Genomic DNA, 25,517 nt, shown 5'->3' on the forward strand with positions numbered 1-25,517 from the left:
CTTGCTTCTAATGAGTATTCTGACTGTACTTCTTCCGAAACATATTTGTTTATTCTTCTGAAAAAACCCTAGCCGTAGAGTTGATTCAACTCATATATTCAATATCATATACCATAATCATAATTCAAGGGCATCAATTCTTCTTTGATCTTCCTTATTCATTGTCCAGCTTTCACATGCATATGAGGCAATTGAAAACACCAGGGTTTGGGTCAGGCACACCTTAGCCTTTAAAGTGACATTTTTGCTTTTTAACACTTTAATTTAAACAGATCTTTCGCAGTACATTTGTCCAATGCAATGCATCATTTGATTTCTTCTTTTTTTTAAACTTCAAAGGAAAATCATTGATATTTTAATTCTTGATATTTAAGTAAATAGATGATAGAATAAGAAAACATAGAAGCTTAGTTCATAGTTGATGTCAAGTACTTTTCATGGGAAATTACTTGTCCTTAGTAAATTAAAATATGTTTTATAACCTGATTATAACCAAAGAATAAAATTTCCAGTTTCTTTCAAAGGGATCATGTATCATTTTCTTATTTCAAATAGTCTGGTGATCATAGCACTGGGGACTCTCATCACGTTTAATTCCTTGGATTTCAAGCTATTTTCAGCCCATCATTTTAACTATTCAACTCCAAAACAATAGCATTATAAAAATATCTTTTAATGGCCTGAAATAATTCCTAAATCTCTGGGATAGCTTTCTCAGTGGCTATCAGGATTGCATACAAAAAACTAATAAAATCCAGAAATCAGACTTCCAGTAATCTTACTCAGACAACAGAGTCTCAATTTCGCCAGCCGGCAAAATAGGCATGAGTTTGTGAAACAGCAATCAGAAATTGTGCCACTACATGTTAAACAGGATCACAGACTTTAGAAAAAATGCCCTTCCACCTTTGGTAAAATGCTGCCCATATTTTACAACATGGTATGATAATGGGTAATGGATATTTATAACTATGGATCCATATCCACCAGAAAGGATTTGATTCATTCATCTCCATCAATTAAAAGGTCAGGGAAATCTAGAATAAACTTTAGAAAGATCTCCAAATGAAATTTTTACAGTGATTTTTAAGACACTTAAATCAAGTTTGTCTCTTAAAATGGGAAGTTTCATCTTCTGGAAAATACCTGTATATGGTCAACTTCATTACCTAGCAATTTCAAATCAAGGAGCTGCCACTGTCTTTCATGTATGTTGGAGCCCTGCGATTGGATGTGTAAATGTTTATTATGGCTAAGTCTTCATGATGGATTGTCAGTTTAATCATTATATAGAGTCCTTCTTTGTCTTTTAAGGTGGATTTTGTTTTAAAGTCTATTTTATCTGAGATTAGTATTGCCACTCCTGCTCTTCTTTGATAGTTATTTACCCGATTTTTTTTTTTCCATTCTTTGATTTTTAATAAATTTACATCTTTGTTTCTCAGGTGTGTCTCTTGCAGGCACTATATTGATGGATCCTGTTTTTTTATCCATTCTGTCACTCTTTGTCTCTTTATGGGTGCATTTAGGCCATTTACATTCAGTGTAATTATTGATAGGTGTGAGTTTATTGCTGTCATTTTGTGCTTTTTTTTTTTTGGTGGTGCTAACATTTTCTTTGTTCCTCTTACTCTCTTATGCTGAGTTCCTTTTGTTTGTGGATTTCTTTTGTTTTTATATATTTTGTCTTTATTAAGACTATGTTTTTCTTTATTTTTATGAGTAGGTTTGTTAAGTTTCTTTGTGGTTACCTTGAAATTTACCCTTATCTTCCCAGGCTTGAACCAGTCTATTGTTACTTGGTATCGCCTTGCGTTCCTCTACATTAGAAAGTTCTATACCAACATCATTTATTCCCTCTTTTTTTTTTTTTTGTTCTGACATTGTTGTCACTTACAGATTAATCTCTCTGGTTTCCTGTTGCAAGTATTCTGGTTTTAGATAGTTCTTGAGAGTTTCTTTGCTACGTTGGTATCTGGCTAGTATAATCTTGCATCCTAGATTCAGACTGTGGTCTGATGTTGTTTGTTCTCAGGCCAAAGGACTCCCTTTCATAATTCTTCTAGGTTTGGTTGGGTTTTTACGTATTCCTTTAATTTCTGTTTATCTGGAAATGTCCTAATTTTGCCATCATATTTGAATGAAAGTTTTGCAGGATATATTATTCTTGGTTGGCAATTTTTTTCTTTCAAGGTTTTATATATATCATCCCATTGCCTTCTTGCCTGCATGGTTTCTGCTGAATAATCAGAGCTTAGTCTTATTGTTTCTCCTCTGTATGTGACTTTTTGTTTCTCCCTAGCTGCTCTCAGGACTTTTTGTTTTTGGTTTAGCGAGTGTGATTATGATATGCCTTAGTGTTTTTCTTTTCGGGTCTATCCTATATGGGGTTCATTGAGCTTCTTGAATGATCAGCTTTTCATCTTTCATGATATTAGGGAAGTTTTCTGTCAGCAATTCTTCAATGATCCTCTCTGTGTTTTCCATTTTCTCTCCCTGTTCTGGAACTCCAATTACTCACAAATTTTTCTTTTGCTTTTATCCCACATAATTCTCAGGGTTTCCTCATTTTTCTTTGTTCTTTTTTCTGATTTTTCCTCAGAGTTGTATCCAAGTGTTTGTCTTCAGTTTTGCTGATCCTGTCTTCCATCATTTCAAACCTGCTCCTCAGCCCTTCTATGAGACTGTGCATTTCTGAAATCTTGTTGTTTATCTTTTAGATTTCTAACTGTTGTTTTTGTATGGTTTCTAGTTGTGAATTTATTCTGGCATTTTGTTCCTGTATTATTTTCTTGAATTCTCCCATTTTTTTTGTCTGTATTTTCAATGTATTTGTCTATTTTTTCCTCATTTTTGTCTACTTTTTGCTTCAACTCTTGGATAGCTCTGAATATTAGAGATTTGAATTCCCTGTCAGGTAGTTCTAGTGCTTTTTCTTCTACTGGAAAGTCATCTGGTGTTTTATTTTGGATGCCTACTGGAACCATTGTGTCCTTTTTTTTTATATGTCTTAATATTGTCTGCTGTCTTCAGGACATTTAGTAGTTGTTTTCTTCACTTCTTGATTGTAGATTTGTTTGTTTTCTCCTTTTTTGTTTTATTTGGTTACAGCTGAGCAGATGGGCTGTGCATCCTTTATTGTTTGCTCATCTGTAGTTGTGATGCTTTTCACCTCCTTGACCAATGGACAGGGCCAGTCACTGAGCTGTGGTGCAGCAGGGCAAATCCAGCTGAAGGGGAGGGGCTGGGATGGGTTGTTTGTGACATGTACTAGGGCTGACAGGGAAGGCCAGGAATCAGTGCAGGGCAGGTTTCAGTAGGCCGTGCCTGTGCTGCTCAGGAGTGTGATGTTAAGCACATGGTGCAGGTAGGCAGGAAAGAGGGGGAGGTTGCGATGTGTGAAACTAATATGGGTATGGGAAAGAGGACAGAGAAACAGGAGCCAAAAACAGACAAACAAACAAAATGTGCAAAGGGAGCTTGCCTTTGGAGTGGAGAGATGAGAAACCGAAAAATGGAGAAAAGCAAAAAGGGAAAAAAGAAAAAAGGAGAAAGAAAAAAACAGCAACTAGACATAAATTTTAGAAAGAAAAGCCCTCAGGGGTCCCACCAGTCTGGTTGCAAAGACAGGGGAAGTCTCCCAAGCTGCACAGTATAGCCTGGCTACAGGGGGTATAGATGTCACACAGCACCAGTTATTCAGGAAACATGAAAAGAAGGTAAGTAAAGACAGACCAGAACTGAGAAATGAAGAAAGACAGAAAGGGAAAAAAGAGAGAAGAAAGATAAAAAGAAAAGAAAAGAAAATTAAAGCCCCCAGGGATCCCTCCTACCTGCACAGATTGAGGGAGTGCCTCCTAAGCTGTGAAGTGCAGCCCGGCTAGAAGGGGCTTCCAAGTGTGGAAAGAGAAAGAAAACAAACAGAACAAGCAAAAAAAGTATCCATTGATTTCTTGTCTACTTCCATGGGTATTGATTTTGGGTACAAGTAAAATGAAATCCTTGATGACATTAATCTTTTCTCCATTTATCATGATGTTGTTTATTTGTCTAGTTGTGAGGATTTTTGTTTTCTTTATGTTGGGGTACAATCCATATCGAAGGCTATAGTCTATGATCTTCATCAGTAAGTGCTTCAAGTCCTCTGCACTTTCAGCAAGCAAGGTTGTGTCATTGGCATATTGCAGGTTTTAATGAGTATTCATCTGATCCTGATGCCACATTCTTCTTTAGATTATTTGCTGAGCATACAGATTGAGTAAGTACGGTGAAATGATATAACCCTGATCCACATCGTTCTTAACTTTAAAACACACAGTTTCCCCTTGCTGTATTCCCCTTGCCTCTTGTTCTAAGTACAGGTTTCACGTGAGCACAATTAAGTGTTCTGGAATTCCCATTCTTTTCAATGTTATACATAATTTTTTTATGATCCATAGAGTTGAATGCCTTTGCATAGTCAATAAAACACAGCTAAACATCTTTCTGTATTTTCTGCTTTCAGCCAGAATCCATCTGACATCAGCAATGATATCCCTTGTTCCATGTTCTCTTCTGAATCCGGTTTGAATTTCTGGCAGTTCCCTGTACTGCTGTAATCACTTTTGAAGGATATTCAGCAAAATTTTACTTGTATGTGATATTAATGATCTTGTTTGATAATTTCTGCCTTCTGCTGGATCACCTTTCTTCAGAATGGGTACAAATATGGATCTCTTCCAGTCTACTGGCCAGGTAGTTGTCTTTCAAATTTCTTGGCATAGACAAGTGAGGACTTCCAAAATTGCATCCTTTTGTTGAAACATTTTAATTGGTATTCCATCAATTCCTGGATTCTTATTTTTTACCAATGCCTTCAGTGCAGCTTGGACCTTTTCCTTCAGTATAATCGGCTCTTGATCACATGCTACCTCCTGAAATGCTTGAACATCAACCAATTCTTTTTGGTTCAGTGACTCTGTGTATTCTTTCCATCTTCTTTTGATGCATCCTGCATTTTTTAATATGTTTCCTGTAAAATCTTTAAATATTGAAACTCTAGACTTGAATTTTTTCTTCAGTTATTTCAGTCTGAGAAATGCTAAGCATGTCCATTTATATTTTCTATTTCCAGGTCTTTGCACATTTCATTATATTACTTCACCTTGTCTTCTCAAGCTGCCCTTTGAAATCTTCTGTTCAGCTCTTTTACTTCATTATTTCTTCCTTTTGCTTTAGCTACTCTACATTCAAGAGCAAGTTTCAGAGTCTCTTCTGACATTTTGGTCTTTTCTTTCTTTCCTGTCTTTTTGATGACCTCTTGCCTTCTTCATGTATGATATCCTTGATGTCATTCCACAACTCTTCTTCGGTCATTAGTGCATCAAATCTGTTCTTGAGATGGTCTCTAAATTCAGGTTGGATATATTCAAGGTCGTACTTTGGCTCCAGTGGACTCATTCTAATTTTCTTCAGCTTCAGCTTGAACTTGCATATGAGCAATTAATGGTCTGTTCTGCAGTGTGCCCCTGGCCTTCTTTTGACTGATGATATTGAGCTTTTCCATTATCTCTTTCCACTGATGTAATCGATTTGATTCCTGTGTATTCCATCTGATGAAGTACATGTGTATAGTCGTTGTTTATATTGCTGAAAAAAAGTATTTGCAATGAAGAAGTTGTTGGTCTTGCAAAACTCTATCATGTGCTCTTTGGTGTCGTTTCTATAACCAAGGCCATATTTTCCAACTACCAATCCTTCTTTTGCATTCCAATCACCAGTGATTATCTATGCATCTTGGTTGTATGTTTGATTAATTTCAGACTGCAAAAGTTGGTAAAAATCTTCAGTTTCTTCATCTTTGGCCTTAGTAGTTGGCATATAAATTTGAATCGTAGTCTTATTAACTGATCATCCTTGTAGCGGTATTGATATTATCTTATCACTGATACTGTTGTACTTCATCATAGGTCTTGAAATGTTATTTTTGACTATGAAAATGACACCATTCCTCTTCAAATGAACATTCTTGACATAGTAGACCATAAGATTGTCTGATTCAAAATGGTCAATACCAGTCCATTTCAGCTCACTAATGCCTAGGATATTGATTTTTATGAGTTCCATTTAATTTTTGATGATTTCAATTTTCTTAGATTCATTTTTGTACATTCCACATTTTAATTATTAGTGGGTGTTTGCAGCTGTTTCTTCTCATTTTGAGTCATGCCACATCAGTAGACGAAGTCCCAAAAGCTTGACTCTATCTACCTCATTAAGGTTGACTCTACGTTGTGAAGGCAGCCCTTCCCAGTCATATTTTGAGTGCCTTCCAACCTGATGGGCTCATCTTCTGGCATTACATCAGGCACTGTTCCACTACTATTCACAACATTTTCACTAACCAATTATTTCGGAATAGAGTGCAAGTTCCTTCTTCCTAGCCTGTCTTGGTCTAGAAGCTCAGCTGAAACCTGTCTGCCAAGGGTGACCCTGCTGGTATTTGAAATACAGGTGCCAAAACTTCTAGCATCACAGCACCACGCAAGCCACCACAGTAAGACAATCTGACAGACTCATGGTTGATACTGAACATAGTGACCTCCTTCTATTTCTATTAGTAAACATACTAATACATCAGAGTATGTTTTAATTACTAACTAAAAACCTTCCCACCTAGATCTCACAACTAAATAGTGTTAGCATTTTCTCTTCCAGGAATATTTTCTAAAATAAAAGAAAGTGGTTACCTTGAAAAATAGTACCACGTGATTATTAGACTAAACAGTATTTAATTGAAGACAAATAAGATATCATGGGAGAGAAAATGGCAGCATTTAGCTGGAAATTCCTTTAGTATATTATCCTTAATGGTTACAGAGATGTGTTCTATTTGTTTTTATGGACTACACACGCACAACTCATAATGGATTTCCTTGTAGTTAAACATTAATATGTTTTAAGAATGTAAGTAATGCAGGGTAAATATCCCCCTCAAAATTTCAAATGGACCCAGAAAAATTAACAAAACACACACACACACACACACACACACACACACAAACAGTAATTAGTGACTGGCAAACAAGTTATTTACATTCTTGTTAACTAAAATTTTAAATATTCCAAACCAAGCTGTTTACAACACAAGTTGACATTCAGTCTGATGATTTGGAGCTATTTCTTCAAACTTGATGCAATTTGAAGCAAATTTAATAAAGCAGAATTTTCTTCCAAGTGAAAAGTGTTAGAAAATTGCTCACAGTGCCCATAAAGCAGCTGGCGAGACTGTTGCCTGAATTTCTATTTTTTCAGGTGGTTCAATATATTTCTAAAAGAACACAAAACAAACAGAAGCAATAACCTCACAATTGAGTAAGTCATTGGTTTAATTACATCAAATATTTACTGGCAAATCAAAAACATCATAATAAGTCTATGCTATAGGATATTTTTAGGATATTTAATATTCATTTCTCATTATATACTGCGTTATCACATTCGTTTTCTTGTGTTATATAATGAACTTTTGTTTTATGCTCTCCCCTCACCGACAGACTTCTTACTAACATACCTCTAATTAACTTGTCAAAATTATAATTTATTTTTTGTTATCTTAGATCTTGCTAATATTTACAATTGAGCAGCTACCATTTAATGGCTCTCGTAACACAAAATCTTAATTTACCATCAAGGGTTTTCTTAAAAATAATTACTTTAGGCGTGATCGCTCATAAAAAAAAAGTTTGTTACATAAAACTTGTCCTCATTCTTGAATTTCATAAAAAGGAATGTCAGTGATTAGAGGGCCCTAAACAATATAACTCATAAGTAATTATTTTAATGTTAGACTCCTAAAACTTTCAGTATAAATTGAAAAAACATTCCAAGAGCCGGTGTTTAACACCCCTTCTAACAAAAGGAAGGCTTTCATTCACCCAAATTAACTCATGAATCCCATTTGTCAAGTGATATAAGTGAAATGAAGAAAAAATTAAATTTATACATTATGTTCTTAAGTAAATACATGTTTTGTTTTGTGAGCATAAGATTACCATAAACTACAAATTAGGAATACAGGTATTTTCACACAAAAGAATTAAGTTTAGAAATGTTTTGGAAAATATTTTAGAAAAAAATATATATGTGCATGTAGTAGGCAAGAATATGTATAAAAGCAGGAAAGAAATATAGAGATGACCTACATAGTCCTTGTCTCAGTCACTGACATATGCATGAACAGCAAATGTAGTATAAGATAATATGATGTTCCAGTAACAATTAATAGAAGGCAGAGGGAGACTGAAGTTATTTGTAAAAAGAATTATATGTATTGTCTGGTGAATCTTGCTAAACTTTCTCATTGCAAAGACTTCAGGAACAGTGTATGATGGTATGAAACATATAATAACCAAAATTTGGGAAGTAGCAAAAGATTTTTCATGAGCAAAGAATGTCTAAAGCATTGTTTACTAGTAGAAAAATAAATTCTACCACAATACAAACCTTAAAAAAAGGCTTGTAAGGTGAAGTGTCCAGTAAGTAAACAAAAGTATGCTTTAAAAAGATAACTGTTGTTGTTGCTGGGTGCCATCCAGTTGGTTTCAACTCATAGTGACCCTATGTACAACAGAAAGAAACACTGCATGCTCCTGTGCCATCCTCACAATCTTTGCTATGTTTGAGCCCATTCTATAGATACCGAGTCAATCCTTCTCTTAGAGGATCTTCCTCTTTTTTGCTGACCCTCTACTTTACCAAGCATGATGTCCTCCAGGGACTGGTCCCTCCTGATAACATGTCCAAAGTATATGAGACAAAGCCTTGTCATCCTTGCTTCTATGGAGCATTCTGATTGTACTTCGTCCAAGATAGACTTGTTCATTCTTCTGGCAGTCCATGATTCAAATGTGTCAATTCTTTTTTGGTCTACCTTAGTCATTGTCCAGTTTTCGCATGCACATGAGGCGATTGAAAATACCATGGCTTGGATTAAGTACACCTTAGTCTTCACAGTGACATCTTTGCTTTTGACACTTTAAAGATGTCTTTTGCAGCAGATTTTCCTGGTGCAATACTTCGTTTGATTCCTGACTGCAGCTTCCGCGGGCATTGATTATGGATCCAAGTAAAACGAAATCCTTAACAACCTCTATCTTTTCTCCATTTATCATGTTTTTGCTTATTGGTCCAGTTGTGAGGTTTTTGCTGTCTTTCTGTTGAGGTATAATCCATACTGCAGCTGTTGCCTTTGATCTTCATCAGTAAGTGCTTCAAGTCCTCTTTCAGCAAGCAAAGTTATGTCAGGTACATATTGCAGGTCGTTAAGGAGCCTTCTTCCTATCCTGATGCAACATTCCTCTTCATATAGCCCACTTTCTGTGATTAATTGCTCAGTATAGATTGAATAAGTAAGGTGAAAGGATACAACCATGACACACACCTTTTCTGATTTTAAACCATCCCCTTGTCGTGTTGGAATGACTGCCTCTTGGACTATGTGCAGGTTCCACAAGAGCATAATTAAGTGTTCTGAAATTCCCATTCTTCACAATGTTATCCATAATTTGTTATGATCCAAACAGTTGAATACCTTTGCATGGTCAATAAGACACAGTAGACATCTTTCTGGTATTCTCTGCTTTCAGCCAAGATCCATCTGTCATCAGCAATGATATCCCGCATTCCATGACCGCTTCTGAATCTGGCTTAAATTTTGGTAGTTCCCTGTTGGAGTCCTGCTGCAACCAGTTTTTAATCTTTTAGAACTTGAACATGGAGCCTTCATTACCTTTATCCTATGAATTTTTAGACCAAGTTCAATTTCAGCAAAGTTTTCTCTTTATATTCTATCCAAAAGGAACGTTTCAAGGTTCCCTATGCCCTCTCTCTGCAAAACATTAAGGAAAAAGACAAGGTGTTGGCTGTAATATGCAACTATTTTTGGATTCAAAGGAATGACTAATAAAAATATTTACTGGCAGAAATTTTACCTGTACATTACGAAAAAATTCCTTTCAAGAACAATTATTTTTTTAGTTAGAAGAACAGAAGTCTAATTTCAGGGCATTGCTCTGGGGGGAGTCTTTGTGTATTTCAGCTTCTAGTAGCTGCTGGCAATTCTTGGAGTTCCTGTACTTATACATACATCTGCCATGTGTGTCTGTCTATACAAGCAATCTTTTCCCTGAGTGTGCCTACCTGTGTCTATTCTGCACTTCCTTAAGACATCACTCAGAAGTGATTAAGTTTAGGACCCATCCTACTCTGGTATGACCTCAGTGACATAACAAAAGAAAAAGCCTACTTGCAAACAGTCAGACCTCTGGTAGGACTTCCACATATCTTTTTGGGGACACAGTTCAATCCATAACTATTATAAGCCACATAGACTTAACAAGCATATACAGAACACATGACCCCAAAACAACAGAAAGCACGTTATCGTCAAGTGCACATGAAACATTCTCCAAATGAGGCCATATGATAGGTCATAAAACAAGGCTGAAAAATTAAAAAAAAATCATAAAATGTATCTTTTCTGACAATAATGGGATAAAACTAGAAATCATAACAGAGAAAATTGGAAAATTCATAGGTATGTAAAAAATAACACACTCATAAATAGTCAATAAATCAAAGGAGAACAATATTTGAATATCATATATCTGATATGTCTGATAAGGGTCTAATATCCAAAATATATAAAACAATTCTTACATTTTAACAATAAAAAGACAAACATCTCAATTAAAATATAAGGAAAGGACTTCGATAGACATTAAGCAAAAGAAGATATACAAATGAAAAACAAGATAACAAAAAGATGTTCAAAATCATTAATCATTGTCATTGTTGTTATTAGGTGCCATGAAATCTGTTCCCACTCACAGTGACCCTATGTGAACAGAATGAAACACTTTCCAGCCCTGTGCCATCCTCACAATCTTTGCTATGTTTGAGCCTATTTTTGCAGCCACTGTGTCAATCCATCTCACTGAGGGTATTCCACTTCTTCTTTGACCCTCTATTTTACCAAGCATGATGTCCCTCTCCAGGGACTGGTTTCTCCTGATAACATGTCCAAAGTGCGTGAGATGAAGTCTCACCATCCTTAAGGAGCATTATGGCTGTACTTGTGCCCAGATGGACTTGTTCATTCTTCTGGCAGTCCATGGTATGTTCAATATACTTCACCAACACCATAATTCAAGTGCACCAATTCTTCTTCAGTCTTCCTTATTCATTGTCCAGTCTCTCTTACAAATGAAGAGATTGGAAATACTACGGGTTTGAGTCAGGTGCACCTTAGTCCTCAAGGTGACATCTTTGCTTTTTGATACTTTAACGAGATCTTTTGCAGCAGATTTGCCCAGTGCAATACATCCTTTGATTTCCTGACTGCTGCTTCAGTGAGCATTGATTGTGAACTCAAATAAAATGAAATCATTGACAACTTCAATGTTTTCTCCATTTATCATGATATTGCTTATTGTTCCAGTCGTAAGGATTTTTTTTTCATTCTGTTGAGGTATAATCCACACTGAAGACTGTAGTCTTTGATCTTCATCAGTAACTGTTTCAAGTCCTTTTCACTTTCAGCAAGCAAAGTTGTATCATTTGCATATTACAGGTTGTTAATGAGACTTCTTTCAATCATCATTCTGGGTTCTTCTTCATATAGTCTAGTTTCTCAGATTATTTTTCCAGCATACAGACTGAATAAATATGGCGAATATTTACAGCCCTGGCGTACATTTTTTTTTTTAATTTTAAACCATGCAGTATGCCCTTGCTCCATTCTAATGAATGTCTCTTGGTTTATATTCAGATTACCCATGAGCACAATTAAGTGTTCTGAAATTCCCATTTTTCACAATGTTATTCATAATTTGCTATGATCGACATAAGTCAAATGCCTTTGCGTAGTCAGTAAAACTCATGTAAACATCTTTCTGGAACTCTCAGCTTTCAATCAAGATCCATATGACGTCAAAGATGACATCCCCCATTCCACATGCTTTTCTTAATCCAGCCTAAATTTCTGTCAGTTCCCTCTCCATGTACTGCTGCAACTGGTTTTAATTTCAGTAATATTTTACTTGTGTATGATATTAATGATATTATTCAGTAACTTATGTATTTTGTTGGATCACCTTTCTTTGGAATGGGTACAAATATGGATCTCTTTCAGTTAGTTGGCCAGGTAGTTGTCTTCCAAATTTCTTGGCATAGATGAGTGACCACTTCTAGAGTTGCATCTGTTTGTTGAAACATCTCAATTAGTATATTTTATGATTCCTGAATCCTTATTTTTTGCCATTGCTTTCAGTGCAGCTTGGACTTCTTCTTTCAACAGCATTGGTTCTTGATCTTATGCTACCTCCTGAAATGGTTGAACAATGACCAGTTATTTTTAGTACAGTGACCCTGTGTGTTTCTTCCATCTTCTTTTAATGCTTCCTGAGTCGTTCAATACTTTGCCCATAGAATCCCTCAATGTTACAACTTGAGCCTCGAATTTTTACTGCACTTCTTTCAACTTGAGAAATGCCGAGTGTATTCTTCCCTTTTGGTTTTCTAACTCCAGGTATTTTCACGTTTCATTATAATATTTTACTTTGTCTTCTTTAGCTGGCCTTAGAAATCTTCTGTTCAGCTCTTTTATTCCATTTTTTCTTCCATTCAATTTAGATATGTTCAAGAAGAAATTTCAGAGTCTCTCCTGCATCCATTTTGATCTTTTCTTTCTTTCCTGTCTTTTTAATCACCTTTGCTTTCTTTATGTGTGATATCCTTGATGTTATCCCATAACTGGTCTGGTCTTCGGTCTTTAGTGTTCAATTGATCAAATCTATTCTCGAGATGGTCTCTTTATTCAGGTGGGATATACTCAAGGCTATACTTTGGCTCTCATGGGCTTTTCTTCAGCTTCAACTTAAACTAGCATATGAGCAATTGATGGTCTGTTCAGCAGTTTGGCTCTGGTCTTTTTTTCACTAATGCTATTGAGCTTTCCTGTGGTCTCTTTCCACAGATATAGTCAGTTTGATTCTTGTGTATTCCATCTGGCAAGGTTCATATGTATAGTCACCATTTATGTTGATAAAAAAAGGTATTTCCAATGATTAGGATGTTAATCTTGCAAAATCCTATAATGTTATTCTTGGTGTTGTTTCTATTACCAAGGCCATATTTTTCAACTACTGATCCTTCTTCCTTGTTTCCAACTTTCACATTCCAATCACCATTAATTATCAATGCATCTTGATTGCAATTGTGGTCAGTTTCAGATTCCAGAAGATGGTAAAAATGTTGAATTTCTTCATCTTTTGCGTTAGTGTTTGGTACATAAATTTGAATAAGTCTTATTAACTGGTTTTCCTTGTAGTCACCTGGATATTATTCTATCATTGATAGTGTTGTACTTCAGAATAGATCTTGAAATGTTCTTTTGATGATGAACATGATGCCATCCCTCTTCAATTTTTCACTCCTGGCATAGTAGGGCATATGATTGTCCAATTCAAAATGGCCAATACCAGTTCATGTCAGTTCACTAATGCCTAGAATGTGTATCTTCAAGAGTTCCATTTCATGTTTGATAATTTCTAATTTCCCTTGATTCATACTTTGTACCTTCCACATTCTGATTATTAATGGATATTTACAGCTATTTCTTCTTTATTTAGTCATGCTACATCAGCAGATGAAGATCTATAAAGCTTGACTCCATCCACATCATTAAAGATGACTCTACTTCAAGGAGGCAACTCTTCCTCAGTCGTATTTTGAGTGCCTTCCAACCTGAGGGGCTTGTCTTCTGGCACTACATCAGACAATACTCTGCTGCTATTCACAAGGTTTTCACTGGTCAACTTTCTTAGAAGTAAATTGCCAAGTCCTCTTTCCTAGTCTGTTTTAGTCTAGAAGCTCTGCTGAAACCTGTCTATGATGCACGAACCTGCCAGAATTTGAAATACCGTGGTAACACGCAACATACAAGCCACCACAGTATGACTAACTGACAGACGAGTGGTGACATTAATCACCAGGTAAATGCAAACTGGAAACCCTGGTGGCATAGTGGTTAAGTGCTACGGCTGCTAACCAAAGGATCAGCAGTTCGAATTACACCAGGTGCTCCTTGGAAACTCTATGGGGCAGTTCTACTCTGTCCTATAGGGTCGCTATGAGTCGGAATCGACTCAATGGCGCTGGGTTTGGTTTGAAATGCAAACCACAACCACAATTGGATATCACTTCACAGCCATTGTTCTGGGTGCTGTCCAGATGATTCCTGTTCATAGGGACCCTATGTGACAAAGGAGAACTGCCTCATAGCATTTTCTTGGCTGTAATTTATGCCAAAGCAGATGGTCAGTTCATTCTCCTGCAGAGCCACCAATCTTTTTGTTAGCAGCCTAGCACTTAACCATTGTGCTACCAAGGCTCCTTTCACAACCACTATGATGGCTTAAATAGAAAATAAAATAATATAAGAACACTGTTGGAGAGGATGTGGAAAAATTAGAACCTTAGTCCATTGCTGATGGGAATGTAAAATGGAACAATCCCTGCGGAAAACAGTTTGGCAGTTCTCAATAAATGAAATTTAGAGTTGCCAGATGACCTATTAATTTTTTTCCTAGGTTTATATCCCAGTGAACTGGAAACAGATATTCAAACAAATATTTCTACACAAATGTTCATAGCAGCACTATTCAAAACAGTCAAAATTTGGAAACAACCTAAATGCCCACTAATGAATGAACTGATAAACAAAATATGGTATATACATACAATGGAATATCGTTAATCATAAAAACGAAATTAAGTATTAACATATATTACATTATTGACTATGAAAAGGCATTCAACTGTGTGGATCATAACAAATTATAGATAACGTTGTGAAGACTGGGAATTCCAGACAATTAATTGTGCTCTGAGGAACCTGTACATAGATCTAGAGGCAGTTGTTCAAATAGAACAAGGGTATAATGCGTGGTTTACAAAGTTAATAAAGGTGTGTGTCAGGGTTGTATCCTTTCACCATACTTATTCAACCTGTATACTGGGTAAATAATCAGAGAAACTGGACTATATGAAGAAGAAAACTGCATCAGGCTCGGAAGAATATTAATTAACAACCTGTGATATGCAGATAACACGATCTTGTTTGCTAAAAGTGAAGAGGACTTGAAGCAGTCACTGATGAAGATCAAAGACTATAGCCTCCAGTATGGATTACACGACAACATAAAGAAAACAAAAATGCTCACACTTGGACCAATGAACACGATCATGATAAACAAAAGAAAAAATGAAGTTGCCAAGGACTTCATTTTACTTGGATCCACAATCAATACCCATGGAAGCAGTCAAGAAATCAAATGACACATCGCATTGGGCAAATCTGTAAGAGATCTCTTTAAACTGTTCAAAAGCAAAGATGTCACCTTGAAGACTAAGATGCACCTGACCCAAACCAAAGTGTTTTCAATCACCTCAGTTGTATGTGAAAGCTGGGCAATGAATAAGCAAGAACGAAGAAGAATTGACATCTTTGAATCATGGTGTTGCTGAAGAATATGGGTTATACTATGAACTTTTTTTTTTTTTCTTTTATGAACTATGAAAAGAACGAACAAATCTGTCTTGGAAGAAGAACAGCCAGAATGCTCCTTAGAAGCAAGGGTGATGAGACTCCGTCTCACATACTTTGGACATGTTATCAGGAGGGATCAGTCCCTGGAGAAGGATATCATAGTTGGTAAGGGTCACTGTAAAAGAGGAAGACCCACAACAAGATGGATTGACACAGTGGCTACAGCAATGGACTCAAGCATAAGAAATATTGTGAGGATGGTGCAGGACTGGTCAATGTTTCATTCTGTTGTGTGTAGGGTTGCTAAGAGTTGGAACTGACTTGATGGCATCTAACAACAATGACAACATTTTATATTTTTATACAAGAAATAGCCCTGTGACTCTTAGGAAATTTCTCCCTAGATTTGTAATTTTTTTTTAGTCTCTTCATCCCGAGTCTTCTTTGAATCACCTGGATGTTTCTCTTTAAATATTCTGTTATTTCAGTCTATTGAAATTTGAGAGAGTGAGGAAAAAGAGTCAGGAAAATGTGTACTCAAGCCCCAGCATTACCACTCAAAAGATAATTAATGTACAGCAAGTCATAAGGCTTGTAAAATTGTATTAATAATGATATAAAAGAATAAAAATGATATAATACCTATAAAATGCTTAATACAGTACCTAACACCTAGTAGGCACTCAATAAATATTACTAACATTGTTTTTTATCCATAATACTTATATTTCTTTTTAAAAAATATTTAAATACAGAGGGGAAAAAGTAATTCTTGGCAGCTAGAATTAATAAATATTAATATTTTAATGTATCTATTTAAATTTTCTTTATTCTGTCCTCAATCCTCTTACCCTGCTTCACTTACAGACAGCTACTACTGTCAGTTTTGTGTCTGTTTTTCCATTATAGCTTTACCTATGTTAATGTGTGTATCACTTCTCTGTATGATTTATAAATGATATTTAAAACAATTTTGCTTTGGTTGTTTAAAAGATACAGAAAATGAATCTACCTGTTCATGTTTAATAAATCACATAATAGCTCAGAAAAGCATAAAATGGTTGTGGAGGGCAGATAAGTTGCTACAGGAAGTTTATCATACATAACTTCTCAGCCTTAGCCATGTGTGAAGAAACATTGGTGTAATTCAGAGCCTGATCTTATTGCCTGTATGAGATCTGTAACTTTGGTCTAGATGTTAGTATTTCAAGCACCAGTTATTTCTTATGCCAGCAGAGACCTTTGTATGGCTGGCTCCATAAGACCAGAAGGTTTATATCTTGTCCACTTAAATATTCTTACTTGTTAATGATTAATTTATTCAACACAATGTAACTGCAGGGATACTGAGTGCATTAAAATATTACTGTTTTAAATATTGGGGTTTGGGGACATATCAGTTGAAAAAATAGATAAAAACTCCTTCTGTCTTCTGGTGAAAAGGATGGGAGGTAGAATTGGAGAGTATAAGTAGAATAATCTGGACATTTGCTGTAACTCCAGAGGCTAAGGCTGAGTGAGCAGAAGAAACAGACACATATGCAACTAGACAATACATAGTAAGATTAAAATTATTTCTGCAAAGAAAAATAATTCAGGGAATGGGTAGATTCGTCAAAGAACTAGCTGGAGTATTTGATTTCTTCTCTATATGCAATGTTGATGGTGCATTTATAGACAAAGTCTCTCATTGTAAAAGCTTCTTTTAAACTATTTTTTTTTTTCGACTTAATCCATACTAGGAAATGAAAAAAAAAAAAAAAAAGAAAGAAAGAAACACCATATCTAAAAAAATATTTGTCACAAATATCTCCAAAGTTTCTTCAGGAAATATTTTGATAACTAAGTACAATATTGTAATCCTCAAAGTTGTCACTCTTTCTACTTTCTTGATTCATTTAAATCCCAAGAGTTGTATGAGAAGCTTGACATGAGCTGAGACATCATAGAAATTTTACGGGACCTTGTAAATTTTACTAGGGAAGCACTTTGGAGTAAAAGTTGCCTCGGCACTTGCATTTTCATCCCCATTTCCAACCTCTATAAAAAGTAAGAACCCTACCTTCCCTTTCAAAGTCTTAAACCTGGAGCAAATCCCTCCTCTCACCTCTAGTGGAAAAAAAAAAAAAGGATGACAAAATATGCCTTTGATTTTTCATATAAATCACTTTATATCTGCATTAAATCTTGTAATATAGTTAATCAATGCTTTCTTTATAATCACTTTTAGAAATGTTTCTTTTCATGCTTTTGAGAAATTTACAGTTTAAAATTAACTCTAATGTATGTATAATATAGATTAAATAATACCACAAATTTTAATTACCTAATAGCTCGGAATTGTTCTATCTTTGATTTCACATACATAGTGTAGTTTGTGAAAGTTTGAGAATCTGCATTTTTCACTGATAGCATGTACACAAGTGAAGGTCAAAAGAACATACAAAGAGACCAAAATTCCCATGGGAAGCAAAAAAAGCACTTGCCCTTAAAAAGATAATACTTTTTTTTCTATTTATAGAAGTTTATTATTGTTTTTTGGCATAAGGGATCTGTTTCTATTTTGGTCGCGTTAGTGTGCCTTCACAGTTTTATGTCTCAGGTTCTCCAATGAAGGGAAAAAAGAAAGGTTGCTCCCATTGAGATGATATACTTTTGCATGACACAGTTACATGGTAGATTATTATAAATACATTAAATGAATGCTGGAAAGCACTCTAATGGTAAAGAAATGAATATAATTTTAAACTCTTAAAAGATAGGCTACAAATACTTATGTAATTTTAGTAGCGTTAAAACATCGCTGATGGCTTTAACGAGAGTAGTTAGTTGCACCCTATTACCCAAATTTTCTAAAAAACATGTACCATTAAAGTCTTAGCCTCTAAGGTAAAAAATGTCCAAATTATTCCACTTATACTCTTCAATTCTACCTCTTGTTCCAACTGAAATTAGTTTTCATTTGGTATCATGTCAAGTTAGAATTTCTTCAACAGAAGAAATGAGAAAAAAACAAATAGAGAAAAGTAAACACTACTTAGAATTCTAAAATAACTAATTCAGACCAAAAGGAACATTATCCATACCTGTTGCCGTCTAGTCAATTCCAACTCAGAGCGACCCTATAGGACAGAGTAGAACTGCCCCATACAGTTCCTAAGGAGTGCCTGGTGGATCCGAACTGCCAATCTTTTGGTTAGCAGACATGGCACTTAACCACTACACCACCAGGGTTTCCAAAAGAATATTAGGAATCATCTAATAGTTAAAAAAAATAGCATTAAAGTAATAATAATTACAGGGTAGAGACTAGGGTGAAAATTAAACCCCTGATATGAGAAGAGAAAATGTATTAAATTAGATCAGAAAATTATTTCTATGAGATATTAATTTTTTTAATTTAACATCTGCAAGGCTGTATATTATCTTCCACTGTTATTGAAAATACCTTTCATGTCAATAAGCCTGGAATCTACGTCTGCTTGACATATTTTGGGTAGAAACTAACCTGGGAAATCATTTGCTTTCGGAAGTAACAGCTCCCTTCCTGGAGGAGTCACATTTATGATGATCATACAACTATCATTATCGTTATTATCGTCCTGATTTTCATGACCATGCTTATGGTCATGAGATCATTAGCTTTAACCAGTACTACATTGTTTTCAAAGGGAATTGCAGACATAATGTTACACAGTTTTTAAAGATTATAAAATTGATTTTGGGGGGATTTTTTAAATATAAAAACATTGCAGCCCTATTTTTCTAAGTCTAAGAATTGATCTGGTTACTTCATCAATCAAATATCTTGTACCCCACCCACTGCCGTCCAGTCGATTCTGACTCATAGCGACCCTATAGGACAGAGTAGAGCTGCCCCATAGGGTTTCCAAGGAACTCCTGGTGAATTTGAACTGCCAACATTTTGGTTAGCAGCTGTAGCTCTTAACCACTTCCCCACCAGGGTTTCCTGATACTTTAAAGTGTAGTTAAGTATCTGGGCGCGTTGTTATTGATTAATAGCTCACCTTTAAATCTATGTCTAAGGAACTCTTCTATTTCCTGGTTACTCCTGGGAAAATGAAGTGTGCTTCTTACTGTCTAAATACTCTGAGAAGAAAAGAGATAATAATGCTGGTTATGACTTATTTGACTTACTCGAGTACTCTTCCAGGCAATAATATGTAGGAAAAAGCCAGTCATTTTTATCTCTCATTTGCATCTCGTCTACTTACATTCTTATTCTTACAGCATTGTTACATTAAGAAATAAAGTTTCTACTCTATTAATACAACTGCAAGCTTTTGCTAGCATTCATTGTTTAGATATCAAATTAATACACAAGCAAATAGTTATTTCTAACCACATGTACCCTACAAAGAAATAAAAATTATTCCTTCAACATTTCCCCCAATTTCTGGTCCTTGTATTACTGCTAGTGACATTTTTCCTCCGTCTGGATAAGCTATTTTCCTCTTCACTTCTCTAACCGATGAAAAATTATGAGTCCTTTAGAGAATGACCCAAATATTTCTTCCTCCAAAGTTCTTTTCCAAATCAGATGAATGATTTCTGCTGCTAATAATAAATGCATTTTAAAAAGTTTGTGTTACAGAATTACAAAATTCTGTGAAGAGTCACAAAAGACACTGCTTTTTTTCTTACCTATCATGTTGGGCAACAGGCAAATGCTAGTTGCTCTGCCTTTGAGATATGTCCAGAATCTGATCACCTCCTACACCACTATTCTGGTATACTATTCTAGAACTGCTCTGTAGGATTTCCAAGAAGCTCCTGGTGAATTTGAATGACCGACTTAAGCACTATGCCACCAGGGTTTCCATTCTAGTACAAAACCCAAACTCATTGCTGTTGAGTCGATTCTGATTCACAGCAACCCTATAGGACAGAGTAGAGCTGCTCCATAGGATTTCGAAGGAGCACCTGGTGGATGCGAACTGCCAACGTTTTGGTTAGCAGCTGTAACCTTTAGCCATTACGCCACCAGGGTTTCCATTCTAGTACAAGGAACCATAACTTCTTGCTTGAACTATAGCAATAGTCTGCTCTCACTTTACTTTTTATCCTGTTCCTTCCCTGTCTAGTCTCAAACCAGTAGCCAAAGTGATGTCTTTAAAACAAAAATCAGGTCATATTACTTCTTTGCTTAAAACCCACCAATAATGCCCACCACTCTATGAAACTTTAGGATCTGGCCTCCATCTCATTTCTGAAATTATTTCTCAGTTCTTATTCCATTCTATGCATACTAGATTCCTTGCTGTTTTTAAAATATTTCAAGCATACTACCCATTTCAGGGTCCTTGCATTTGCCTTTCCCTGGATTATTCCTTTTTTTTTTTTGTACTTTACATGAAGTTCTACAGAACAAACCAGCTTCTCATTAAACAATTAGTACACATATTGTTTTGTGACATTGGTTACCAAACCCACTACATGTCAACATTCTCCCGTCTCAAACCTGGGTTCCCTATTACCAGCTTTCCTGTCCCCTCCTGACTTCTAGTCCTTGCCCCTGGGCTGGTGTGTCCCTTAAGTCTCATTTTGTTTTATGGGCCTGTTTAATCTTTGGCTGAAGGGTGAACCTCAGGAGTGACTTCATTACTGAGCTAAGACAGTTTCTGGGGGCCATGCTCTCCGGGGTTCTCCAGTCTCTGTCAGGCCAGTAAGTCTGGTCTTTTGTTGTGAGTTAGAATTTTGTCCTACATTTTTCTCCAGCTCTGTCCGGGACTCTTTATTGTGATCCCTGTCAGAGTAATCAATGGTGGCTTTTTCTGGAATATTCTTCCAATAAATCAAGGATCACCAAACTGTAGACTGGGGGCCAAATTTGCTTCATTGTCTGTTTTTTCAAATAAAGTTTTATTGAAACACAACTATGCTTACCTGATGATATATTATCTAGGTCACTTTCACACTACAATTGCAGAGTTGAGTAATTTTCTCAGAGACTGTATGGCCTACAAAGGTGAAAATATTTACTATCTGACCCATTATGGAAAAAATTCACTGAATTGTGCTGTAGATAAAAATGACTCACTGACAGTATTCCTCCTTCCCTATGCCCTTCACATCTTCATAACTTTCTTAAATGTTATTTTATCTAAGAAGTCTTTCCTGACCACTCTTTATCAAATAACAGTTCCCCAGCCTCCATCATCATCCTGTCTCCTCATCGGGTTGTACTTCTCTTTACAATATTTATCTTCAACCTGAGTACTAAATGCTTACTTATTTGTAAAGGTCAGCTTCCTCCCACTAAAAAGTAAACGCGAATAAAGTAGAAATTCTTCTGTGCTCTATCTGCAGGGGCTACAAAAGAATAACTATCTATCCAAACATATACATTATATTACATTCAGAAAACATGTTTTGAACAAAATCCTTTGTCAGGCAGATCAGTAGATATTGAGAAGAGAAAGATGGATAAAATATAGCCCATACAGTTTGATCAATTATGTCTTTCACAAAATTTGTCCATTTCATTCATACTCTAAAATTCATCAGCATGTAGCTTTTCATAATATCTTCTTATTACCAATGTAATACCTGTGTAATTTATAGTGGATGTCTCTTCTTTTGTTCCTGATGTTGGTAATCTGTGTTTCTCATTTTTTTTTTTTGTTTGAAAGTCTACCTAGAGGATTATGAATTTCATAGTTAATTCCAAAGAACAAGTACTTCAAAGAACAATACTTACTGTTACTACTTTTTAAAGGAGTAGTTAAGATCTCATTTTGTTATGATCCAGAAGAGTTTAAGTAACATGGAAAATATATTTTTTTCCAGGTAGATAAACTAAAGAAACCACACAAAATAATGTAAGACTACCACTTTATGTAGTGGTTTCTGTTATAATAGTATTACAATTTATTCTCTTGTAACTTGCTCATTTAGGTATATATATATATACATATATTTTTTTCTTTAACATCAAACTCAAGGTCTACTAAATTTTCTCCCATGTTATATTCTAGAAGCTGTATGGTTTTTCATCTTATATTTAGGCCTACTATTTTAAGTTAATTTTTGTGAAAGATGTAAGTTCTAAGCCTAAATTTATTTTTACACATGTGGACAACCAGTTGTTCCACAATCATTTGTTGAAAAAATTATCCTTTATCCATTGAATTACTCTTGCCACTTTGTTAAAAATCAGTTGATTATACTTGTATGAGTCTATTTCTGGGCTCTCTATTCTGTTCCATTGATCTATTTTCTACTCTTTCACATATAACAAACATGCTGCCTTGATCACTGTAGCTTGACAGTAAGTATTGAATAATGCACATATTTTATGCATACAACCACAAATGCACAATTCACAAAATAAAATAATTACAAATTGGACTTCATTAAATTTAAAATCTTCAGATCTTCAAAAGACATTGTCAACTGGGAGAAATTTATTTGAAAATCATATATATGATAAAATAATTGCATCCAGAATATTAAAAAAAAAGTCAAACCTGATAATAAGATATTTAATATGGTAATAATTTTTGAATATATATGTCATCAAAGAAGATATAATGTGTAAAAAAAACTGATTACACAGAATCTATAGAATTTAGAACATGAAAAGATGCTCAATATATTATACATCAAAGACATGCATATTAAATTCACAATGTGATACCTTTATACACCTATTAAAAGGCCTAAATTTAAAAGATTTGCTGACCTAACCTAAGTGTTGCCAAGGAGGTGGAACAACTGTAACATTCATGCCCATCTGGTGGCTGTGTAAAAATGGTACATCTTCTTTCATATAAATACTTTAATGTCTTAAATATTAAACATATGTGACCAAACCATTAAATTCTAGGACCCAGCCATTTCACTTATATATGTTTATCCAAAAGAAATGAAAGTAAATGTCCATAAAATTTCTTGCACATAAATCTTGATCGTTTCTTTATTTTAATGATCAAAAACAACCTAAATGTCTATTAACAGGTGATTGGATAAACCAATTATAGTATAGCCCTACGATGGAATATCACTCAGCCATAAAAAAGGAATGAACTATTGATACATGGAAAAATATGAATGTATCTCAATTAATCTGCATGAAAGAATTCAAACAGAAATATTTACCATATGCTTTCATTTGTATAGAATTCTAGAAAATGTCAACTATTCTATAGTGATAGATGTCATGTTCGCTGTTGCTTTGGGATAAGTGGGCTACATGGGGTTGGCAAGGTAAATCAGAAAGGGGGTGATGGATAGGCTAATTACCTTTAATATAGTGATTATTTAACGGGTGTAGAGATGTCAACGCATTTGAAATCACATACTTTAAACATGTGCAGTTTATTGTATGTCAATTACATATCCACACTTTCATTAAAAAAACTAAAAGAAATATTTTAATACTAAATATTTTAATTCCTAATTTTATGTGATGTGACTTTAGTTTTATAGTATTATTTCATCTTCAACTGTGCCTTTCAGTTTGAAGCTATCTTTTTTTTTTCAAAATAAAATATGCAGTTATTTTCCCTTTAATTTTCTTTGATATTTTACTTGTAATTGTGACAAACATCAATGGATATATTAGATAAAATTAACGTATAAAATATAAACTGATTATTCATAATCTCTAGGGTTGTACTAAATAAACATACCAGATTATTTTCTAGTGAACTGATAAAGGAGATAATTACTGCTTTAAATACATGCCATTTCAGAACATTCCTTTCCCATTGACTTTCCTCTTTGAGTGCAGTGATTTTTCAAACTATGTTCTTGGAGCCACGGCATTTCTGATAATGAACTATCAAACACATACAACCCTTTGGTAATGAATAAAATCCCATGGCATATAACCATTTGTTACAGAAGTGAATGTCAGCAATACTAAAAAAACATACCGTTTTGCCTACTTTTATTAGAGATTCCAACTTGTTAACCCCAGTGTCTGGTTCTTTGTGAGACTTTTTCTGAAAACAAGTTCAAATTCATCTTTGTTTTTAGGATTCCAGCAATCTGTTCAGTCTACTTCCAAATGGTTCAAGCTTAAGCTTTCCAAGGTTGTTATACTTTGGCAAATCATGTAGTAACTTGCAGTGCGAAGCAAATCTATACTTTTATATGTGTTCCACTCTCTATAGAAAAAAAAAAAAACAAAGTAACCTGGTTCATGATATTCTCCACATAAAACCATTACTTTCTCCATCTTTGTTTCACAATTTCCATTATCTGTAATTGAGGAAAACCAATTTGTATTTCCCTAGCATGTACCACCAAGCTTAGGGAGTACCTAAACTAGGGTAGACAATTAGATGTCAATGTAGACTAGCTGTAACACCCATCATTCCATTGATTTTCAAATATGATATAGCTTATTTGCTGACTTAATGTAAATTGCCTTCCTTTTGCGACACTTCTTGAAGCCTGATGCTTAGTGAAGAAGGTAATATTTTCAAGTGAAAGGGTTAATTTTTATTTAAAGACATTAAAATACCCACAAACAGAACTGTTTTTTTTATTATTATTATTATTCTAAATTTCAACGTTATGAATTGCTCAAAAAAGAATGAACGTATCTGAGTACTCTGCTCCCGGCTGGTTCCTGATTACGGTTAACAAGCTATGACTTGATTTTTCCAGAACGTATCATCACCAGCATCATCAACACCACCTCCACTACTATCATCATCATTGAAGACTAATTAAAAGACACTAAAGAGAAATCTGGAAACCCTGGTGGCGTAGTGGTTAAGTGCTACAGCTGCTAACCAAAAAGTCATCAGTTCAAATGTTTGAATCTACCAGGTGCTCCTTGAAAACTCTATGGGGCAGTTCTTCTCTGTTCTGTAGGGTCACTATGAGTCAGAATTGACTCGATGGCAATGGGTTTTTTAAAGAGAAATCTTATCCTAGTGATAATCACATAACT

This window comes from Loxodonta africana, chromosome 4, assembly GCF_030014295.1.
Source record: "Loxodonta africana isolate mLoxAfr1 chromosome 4, mLoxAfr1.hap2, whole genome shotgun sequence".
In the NCBI taxonomy this organism is placed as follows: Eukaryota; Metazoa; Chordata; class Mammalia; order Proboscidea; family Elephantidae; genus Loxodonta; species Loxodonta africana.